Source organism: Aedes aegypti, chromosome 2 (assembly GCF_002204515.2).
Source record: "Aedes aegypti strain LVP_AGWG chromosome 2, AaegL5.0 Primary Assembly, whole genome shotgun sequence".
NCBI classification, from domain to species: Eukaryota; Metazoa; Arthropoda; class Insecta; order Diptera; family Culicidae; genus Aedes; species Aedes aegypti.
Window position 1 is genome coordinate 291,310,127 of NC_035108.1, and position 9,817 is coordinate 291,319,943.

Consider the following 9,817-nt stretch of genomic DNA (forward strand, 5'->3'; position numbering starts at 1 on the left):
AATTGGCTGGCTCTTGTGGAAATCATACTTCGGTTACTAAACCCAACGCCATCTAGCGCTATGTTGAAGGGCAGGCACGAAAGTCCATCACCCTGTCGAAGTCGAATTTCTAACAAACCGTAATGTTCGCCCGAAATCTTAACGCTGATCTGCACGCCGTGCATCGTTGCTTATATTAATCTTGTGAGCCTCCCGGGAAAATTAGTATCTACTAACCTAATGCAGGGCCTAACTATTTCTTTTCCACAACTTTAATTGACTATTTCTTTACGAAAAAGCGTTCTTATCAAAAGTGTTTCAATGTTGCGATTCAGCTATTTTTCGAAATAGTTGTTTTCAATAATTAATTCATTGTTTATCACTAGTTTTACAATTGAGTTAGTTGACAGTTAGTTAACTTTTGGATCAAACTGATGAAAATAGAACCGTATTGTAGCAGCGGAATTTGGAACAAGTGTAGGTACCACCTTAAGCAAATTGTTCTCTAACTTTGTCCAAAGCTCCAACCCATTTTCTCATTAACACTGTGCCGTTTAAAAATAAAATAATTTCAAAAAAATTGTTTTGGAGCTTCTCAAATAGCATCCAAAATAGCGTATTTTTCTGCACTATGAGGCAAGTATGTCATTTATATGGTGCAAGAAGGCATCCGAATAAACATTGCATAGAGTTCTAAGTGTAATGTAAATTTCTTCGTTTCCTATTTACACTACTTACCAAGCAGAGGCTAACATATTTTTAGGTTTACCATCATTCGGAGATGCCTTAAACCAAGGTTCATCATATGCGGAACTCTTTACTAATAAATTCGAATAACTAAAATTGTTGTTACAGTCTCCATTCCATACGAAATATATATCATTAGTGAATAAGTCGGATTTGAGTTTGAACTTGAGCTTGATTGGCCGCCTGTGATTGCTACTCCAATATCGCCAGATGAGCTGCACTTACACAAGGAACCAACCAGACGACTGCTTGGGACTAACAGACACCCTCAGTTAAGTGCTGGTGATCTTCTATTTTTAGGCAATAATGGCGCCTGCCACGTCAGAATGCTGACCAATTAGGGGAAGAGGAAATAATAGGTTACATGCATGGCCTGATTCGCTACTCACCACATAGTAACGCACATGCGCTAGTGTCTATGCACGAAAAATCGCTAACAGGCAACGCGAAAAATATTTGTATGGCGAAATACATCTAACGAATTATTTCTCAAAATCGTGAACTATTTTCGAAAAAATAGTTGGTACCGGTTGTGCGCACCATCATCAGGCTATCACGCCTACCAAATATTTTTTCGATTATTACTTTCATTTATGAGAAATTTGAAGTTAGATGCTTTTTCCCATACAAAATGAAACGAGAAAACTTCTGCTGATCTACTGTGGATAATAGCAAAGCAGGTAATCCATGGATGATGCATTTGAAACTGGCTCCCACAGTAGACCGAATATATCACTGCATCTACGCCAGTTTATGCGGGAAGGTGTACAGGTGGTAAATTTATGGCAGAGAGGCTTTTTGTTTGGTTAGCAGACTACCTATGTTTTAGGCGTAAGGAAAGACGTGCTATAATGGAAGCATACATTCAGTCAAATGGACTATCGAAATACACCGGAATCCCTTACGAAAATTCGCCACAAGAATTCGGGTTGAAATTCGTAAATTTGCCATATGAAACAAAAATTTGAAAAGAAAAAAAAGGTTTCGCGGCAACCTGGAATCGAACCAAGAATCTTGCAATCGATAAGCTCGCGCGTACACCACGCGCATATTGACGCCTTGGTGTTTAGTGATGCTAAAACGAAACATATAGCGTTGGTATTGTTCGTATTGCAATAATCGTTCCATCTACCATAAGGCAAAATGTATGAATTTCGATGGTTCCCAATTTGACGTTCGCGGGATTTGCCCATTAAAGGGTGAAAAATTTCTAGAAGTTTCTCACTAATCATTCTAGTGATCAATGTTCAGCAACGAAAACTGCTTGTGTAAAATAAAAATAAAAATAAACGGGCTTGGTAGGAGAGGTAAGTAATTACAACTTTATCGGCAATTCGTTTACTCTATCACTATTTTTTTTTTCAACGTAAACGAAATCTTTCATATGGTTTACAGGATGTACTGCATAAAACAAATAGGAACCGTGTGTAGCGTACCGGGGCACTCGACACTGGTTTTCGGATTATTGAACAATCTTTTTTTCCTTCTCCACAATTTTATTTATTATCAGGCACACTAAAAGTCATCACAATTCACTAGCTTTCCGCCCTTAGAATCGTTCTTAAGGAATCGATGGAGACACTTCACTTTTCCCTCGATTCTGATCGCGTATGTGGGTGGTTCCACCAATTTCCCGAAATATACTTTATCCACCTTATATCACTATCAAACACTCTCGACCCGGAATGACCTGCTCGTCAATTTTTTGACAGAAAATGCCCACTGAACTTTGAACGAAAATGTCGAATACAAAAAGTAGGTTTAACCCGAACGCCACACCTCCTGGAACGAACCGTCAGAACTGGGGGCGTCGTACACACCCGGACACCTCCTGTAACGAACCGTCAGAACTGCCCCCGCCGCCAGCGATCGGGGCGTTTTATCGCGCTCCCGCGGGGAACTCAATCTCCCAATCTGAAAATAAAGAGAGAACAGAGAAAAGCCAAAACGAGCGTTGCTCTGGCTCAGTTAGTACAGCCATGTGACCGAGACCTTGTTGGGGCGTTCAGTCAGCGCTGTCGGGTGACACACAAACAAAAATTAAAACAAAAACATTCTCCGGCATTGGAGCACGTTAACGAGCAACAAGCAGTAAGGTTCTTGGCTTCTGCTTACATCGCTTGTTTCTGGTTAACCTAGTGAAAACCCACATCTGATGAAATCCACTAACTTGCGTGGAACATCATCGAAAAAATAAAAGGGTTCTTTCTTAGATCAATGGTGATCATTGATCTTTCGAATTATTCAATACGGGGAGGGGAATGCTTCTTTCGGTCGGCAGGACCGCTACATCCGCCCCCCTTAAATTAAGTTTTTATTTGTGAAGCAAAGAAAAACTTGCAGTAGGCATTTGGCTAGCGTAAAGAGTATCCCTAGGACTATTCTACATTCTAAGACAAAGATTTTTTTCCCTTTGCAAATGCGTACTAATCTATTCCTTACTTCTTTCCCTGCTCTAAGATGATTCACCTACCTCCTTGCCGCTTGAGTCTGTCAGAATGCCGCTTCGTGTCTGTGTTCCAATAGAAATCCCCTCGAACGAAACTGGATTTCGAGTCCCGAACGAGCTATTTGTAGGGTTGTCCATTGAACGAAATCTCCCAATCAACCGGCAAGACCAAAAACCGGAGTATCTTCCAAATAGTAACTAACATCCTTCCATTGCACGTAACCTTCTATCTGAACAAAGTCGTTTCCATGTGTTGAGTAACCTTAGCCACCTAACCTTAACCTTAACCTTAAACCTAATCACCATTCCGATTCCATCGAACCACTCTCAGAGATTCGTCGAGTGTTCCTCTTCCATGTCACCGTTCAACTTCATGAAGTTTGTCGGATTCAGCTGGCACATGTCATATAGTACTCTTGCGATCAGCCTCGAGCTCTTCGATTCTCTTGGCAATTGCAATCTTGGCTTCTCCGATGTTCGCTCTGGCACCAGTGGCCTTGATGATGTCCAGCTAGTACTCTTGCGAGGCATTCCAGATGCCTAATGACTACTCTCTTGGCACAGCTCAGAATATTCTTCCCATTCCAAATGCATATCTCACTACCAAAACAAAGACTAGGACTGCGGTCTAACATGGCAATTTAAGCAGCAACAGCCCAGCATTTCTCTACGGCGCCAAACCAACACCTCCAAACGTGTAAACCTTGTTCGTCTTGATCGGACAACCCCCAACGGCTCGTCCTTGTCGGCATGACTAGCATCACAGACTCCTGCTTCATGATTCTCCTGACCCTATTCTGTCCCTACGAAATTTCCGTCTCCTATATCAATTAAGTCAATTAGTCAAATAAATAGTAAAAAGATTTTTTTTCTTTCTAAAGTATAGTTTTTTGTTTTCTAAGAGTAAAAAGTATGGATTAAATACGAACTATATATTTCTTTTTTTTTTTAATGGCATTTAAATTTTTTTTTTTTCGAAATAACTTTTTTTTTTCGAACATTTTTCATTTTTTTTTTTATCGAATATTTGTTTTTTTTTTTCGAATGTTTTTTTTTCGAACATTTCTTATTTTTTTATCGAATATTTGTTTTTTTTTCGAAAATGTATTTTTTTTGCCTTTTTTCTTAATAGATTTAACATATGCAATATTAGTTAAATATCTCAAATATCAATGGACACTCTTGATTAGCCTTATGCCTTCGGCAAATTATGTGACAAACCAAAAAAACCCAAAACAAATGAACACAATTGAACCAACTTCAGAAAATCATCTGTGTCAGCCAAAAACAAATTGAATTTCATATCCCATCAAATGTGGATTTCCCTATATAAATATTTTTTTTCTTACGCTGCCGGAGAAAGTTGTCATATTGTTGCAGGGATGCAAGACAATAATCTATCCCACTTGCATATCTGCGAAATCTTAAAGGAAAAAAATAAAATTGACTCACCGAGCCTCTAGGTACCTCACTTTTGTTTTTCTCCGCTTGTTGTCCCGATGGGAACGAACACAAATCATCCGCTACCGAATGTGCTGCTGCTATGATTATTATAATATCTATCTTTATGAATAAAGCTACCTAATTTTTCTAATCTAAGGTTTGTCATTCAGTTTTTCATTTCATGGAATTATTCACTTATTCTAAAGAAATAAAAATTTGAAAAAGAAAACAATGTAAATTTTACCCATTTAGGCAAAATTTTCATTTGGGATACTGAGTAAAATTTACTCGTTGTTTTGACGTACCAGCTCTTTACTCTTTAATGAGTAAAGGTCCTTTACTCTTTTTATGAGTTAAAAAAGTACCCTCTTTGAGAGAAACTAGTTTAACTCATAAAAAGAGTAAAGGGCCTGTACTCATTAAAGAGTAAACCGCCTGTACGTCAAATCAACGAGTAAAATTTACGCATTATCCTAAAGGAATTCGAGATGAAAAATGGGTAAATTCTGTTATTTTGAGATATAATAATGATTTAAAACCAATTCATGAAAATAAACAAGAGAAATAATAAACATTTGGCTATCTCATACTTTATTAGAACTTAATTTAATCTATAAATACAATTATCATGCTGATTTGCACATTTCACCAAGGTCAAGGTTTGAAGCGCTTCTTGTAGCATTGGTATGCCGGTTTTTACTAAACGATTAATCCATTTCGTGAAGGTATTTTTATGTAGCTCATTCGTTCTGCAAAGACAAAATCACTTAGTTTGTAACGTAATAGTTAGTATTATTTACCTTTAAACTTACCAATATTTAGATGTTTGTTGCTTCAGGAGATAGAAGGGACAAAATAACAGCGTCCGCCAAAAACTCTCAAGGCCTCACCCATTAAAGAGTAAACCACCGAAACTAATAAATGGATAAAAAGTACCCTTTATCCAAAATTTGAAACTACCCCTTATTTTGACAGCTTCATATATCGGAAAATAATGGGTATTTTTTTACTCCTTAAAGGGTAATGTCGGAATTACAGTGTGATGCAACATGAGAGAAGAGCAATTTGAGCAGGATAAACACGGAAAGCCTTTCACTGAAAAAGATGCCTGCGTTACCTATAGATAAACGGATATAATGTTTTGTTCTATTTCAATATGAGCAATTAACTCACACTCTTTAAATAACTCACAAATTATTGTAATTCTTGACCCTGGTTTTTTTTTTGCATAATAGACAATGTCACTGACAGAAAATTTGTTTCACACGGTTTGCTGAGGTTATAAGATTCTATTGATGATCAAATGAATCAGAGATCTAGGTGAAAAATTGATTAAAGAGCTCAAACATAATATCTTGTTATTCGATCCATATCCCACTCAGAGGATCAAAAAATTAGATAAAATGTAATTCCACGACGCACTCATTCACTCATTTAACAAACACCATTATGGCAGTTTTATTGAGCATCATGTTTAATACCATTTTAATAATTTTCAGGACCAACCTTTGCTCAGGCGTTGTTTACACAAATTTGGAGAAATTTTAAAGTATATCTTTGAATACAAACTTAATTTTTCAGCTTTAAAAACGTTTTACGTACGGCTGGTGGAAAAATGATTTAAAACATATAAAAGAAAATTCTATGTACTTCAAATGGAGTATACACAATCATAACATAAAAACCATGTTCAAAAATCGCCTGTATACTGGATTCGAACTCGAGTCCTTCAAATCGTCAGCGGTATGCCTTGCCATTTTCACCATTCTTGCATCAATTGTACCGTCCAGTGCAAAATATAAACCTCTCATAACTGAATATTGATCATGTTTGAGCTTCTATTTGAGAATGTTGTATCACTGTAAGCTCAAAGTACCCTTTAAAGGGTAAAAAAGTACCCTCTTTGAGAGAAACTAGTTTAACTCATAAAAAGATTAAAGGGTCTGTACTCATTAAAGAGTAAACCGCCTGTACGTCAAATCAACGAGTGAAATTTACCCATTATCTCAAAGGAGTTCAAGATGGAGAGTGGGTAAAATATACTCTATTTCTGCTTTTGAGAGATATAATAATGATTTTGAAGCAATTTATGAAAATGAGCAACAGAAATAATAAACATTTTGTTATTATATAGTTTATTGGAACTTAATTAAATTTATTAATACAAATATCATGCTGATTGGCACATTTCACATACTAAGGTCAAAGTTCGAAGCACTTCTTGCAGCATTGGTATGCCGGTTTTTGCCAAACAATTACTTCATTCCGCGACGGTATTTTTATGTAGCTTATTCGTTCTGCAAAACAAAATCGTTTCTTTAGTTTGTTATATAATAGATAGTATTATTTACCATTGAACTTACGAATATTAAGATATTTGTTCCCTTGGTTTTGGTAGAGAGAACGGACAAAAGAACAGCGTCCGACAGAAACCTTCAAGACATTTTTCACCCATTAAAGAATAAACCATCGAAACTGATAAATGGATAAAATGTACCCTCTATCCAAAATTTGAAACTACCCCTTTTTTTTGACAGCTTCATATATCAGAAAATAATAGGTATTTTTTACTCCTTAAAGGGTACTGCCGGGTTTACAGTGTATTCAACATCTTATTCCACTAATTTGTTTAATGCTGAACGAAGCTGAGTTCAGTCGGTTATATTTAGCGCATACTAAGAAAAGTTATGTCAATGATGGTCAAAAATAAAGTTTATTTACACAAAGTAAAATCAGTCTGAAATGATTATGCTAATATCATGATAAGTTTTAGTTTGTTCTGAATGACTCTTAAATTGATTTTTTTTTTATTTTATAAATTATATTTTTCATTAGTTAATTATCAATTTGTATTTTTCATAATTTAAAGAAATAGTTCACTATATGGATATACTTAAATCATTTAAGGGTTCTGATGAAATGTAATCGAATATCTTGATGCTTGGGTTTTTTTTTCAGAAATGGCCAAGTAAATCATTTTTCTTTGATCGCAGTATTCAGTTTTTATTTTATTTTTTATTTTATTTTATTGATGTACAAGGGGGTCAGGGGCCAAGTCTCCAGCATAAGTTTGAAAACTCACACCATCCATAATACACCGAGGGGGTTTTGGAGTTTGGGAAGTAGGCAACGCAACATCTTTGACCAGAAGGTTCTTTAAGTTTTGCTTCTACTCTTGACTTCCAATACACGTATGAATGATGCAAGGTCAAAAGAACATGAATCAGTCATACATATAGCGGTAGTGAAGTGTTTTGCCTAAGGATATGGGAAAGGAGGGATTTTGGGTGGTGTTTTGCAAAGAACTCTGTGGAACAAGTTTGTTATTAGTTAAAAATTTTGTTAATCTGATTCACCTTCATATTTACAAAAACATGATACTTATCATTTCTCATCGAATACGCTGCCATGTCTTTCCTCTCCATTGGATTTTTCCTCGTTGTAATGACGGGTTAGATATGAAAACAAGGATAAAGAGAGAAGAAATGTTAGTGATTGTTACATGCTTTATCGCTGTATTGGCCTACAATGAAATCATATAAAATTCGCTCTTTGGATTCCCATGATAACAATCCCCATGCAGCTTACGAGAAACTCCATGGCAATGATCACTGTACGCCATGTGCGGCATTCAGGACATCTCAACAATACTGAGGACGAACAACAAAAAATGAATCCAAAAGAGCGAAAACCTCAATGTTTCAATGTAGGACAATTCAGCTTTAATGCATGTGAGAAGTTCTTGGTGATATTCTCACAACGGCCATTCAGAATGGTTCGACGGATGTAGATAAAAGATCATTATGGTAAAATTAACGCGACGACATGTTAGTGAGCTCAGAACAATTATTGTATTTGCAACTGTTAATTTCGATAGAAACTTAGGATCGGTTATTGTTTATTAGCTTTTAAGATAAGCAGGAGTAAAGCACGAACGCGAAGTAATGACCTTCCATCCCATCTTCAAGTGTTCCCCACAAGCACAACACTTCATTCTGGCACTTTAGAACGTCCATGTTGTAACTTGTTCACACAAGAAATCTGCCTCGACCGAGTTGGCAGAACGCGCCCATACCCCTTTCTGAACCAAAGGGCAGGGTTCTTTGATCGCAGTATTCAGTTGAGAAGAAATGTCAATTCAAATGTAGCTCGCTTTAGAAATTAATTTATTCAATTCTGTTAAAGAAATTTTAGCTTTTCTTGTACGGAACAAAATCCCGAGCACACGAAAAAAGCTAAGCGATAACAAATTATAATTTGGACATTGACCTAAGTTTGTGTTGGCCTCTAGAGCCAAAAGAATCGCTTTTACAAATCAAGAAACTTCTCTGAACAAACTTTTTCACTAAAATCAACGGTTTAGACGCTCTTCGATCACGAAATCGGCAAAAAATCACTGTGCTAAGATACGTTTCCTGCCATTTGGAAGATTTGTTCCATCGCTAATGGCGACTCGTCCCATTGGGTCTTTTTAATCATCTACCCGAAGGAAAATGAAATAAAATTCCCTTTAGATTAAGGTTTCAGAAATCACTTAATGATTGATTACCAAGTAATTTGAATCGCAGTTGTACAAAATCTGCAGTTTCAGTGTAGTTTCTTCTCGGGATCTGCAGCTCTTGTTTGTAATCACTCACCGTAAATCAAAATCCTATGCTAGCTACATCCTCGATTTTATCTGGAAACCTTAGCTATTATCATATATCTCAAGCTGCTTTCTGATATTTATCTCACAGGATTTCCACTAGGAACACAAGCTTGCTCAAGCGATCCCTTCAGAAAATCTGGATAGATACTTCAGAAAAGTGAACCTTACGCAGAGTTCCCCAAAGAATATCAACAGCGATACACATAAATTTAACAAAGAATCCGTCAAACATTTCACAAGAGACTTTTACAAATATGTTTAAGGATCATAGATATTGATCTAGAAGATTATTCTACGAATTACTGTGGAAATTTCCTCAAAAATCTGGCTGAATCTCTAGGGTAAATCCTGCACAAATGCACGAAAGTATCACTTAAGGTGAAGATAAATCGAAGAAACACCTCAAATTTTCAAGCGCACTTTCCTGGGGAACCAGGAAGCCGTTCTAGATAAAAACTTGATCGATTGTTCGCTCGCAACTGGGGACCAATCGAAGAAATTTTCAGCGGAACGGCTGGTTGGTTTCTCCAGAGTTGTCTTCTTGGAAATTT